At 33.1% G+C, this 260-nt stretch overlaps 1 protein-coding gene across 1 annotated transcript in view; it reads left to right on the top strand.

The window, feature by feature from the left end:
* Positions 1-260, top strand: part of LOC102765229 (low-density lipoprotein receptor-related protein 1B-like) — a 221,897-nt gene that overhangs the window by 15,699 nt on the left and 205,938 nt on the right. The window lies entirely within an intron of this gene.

Genomic DNA, 260 nt, shown 5'->3' with positions numbered 1-260 from the left:
ATATATTTCATTAGCTTTTAGTCCTCATAGAATAACTTTCTTTAGTGTGCTTTAATTAGCTAAAATGATTTCTATCTGATATCCTTTGAGCTTAACTTTTGAGTTATGCGTATATTCATATAAGTTATTTGGTTAATCTTTTCCCACACCCTCCACCCCTTCCCTCTGAGATTCATCAGTCTGTTTCATGCTTCCATGTCTCTGGATCTACTTTGTTTGCAGTTTATTTTTTTCATTAGTTTCCACATCTAAGTGAGATC

The sequence above is a fragment of the Myotis davidii genome, unplaced genomic scaffold (assembly GCF_000327345.1).
Source record: "Myotis davidii unplaced genomic scaffold, ASM32734v1 scaffold560, whole genome shotgun sequence".
NCBI classification, from domain to species: Eukaryota; Metazoa; Chordata; class Mammalia; order Chiroptera; family Vespertilionidae; genus Myotis; species Myotis davidii.
This window is presented reverse-complemented; position numbering and strand designations above follow the sequence as displayed.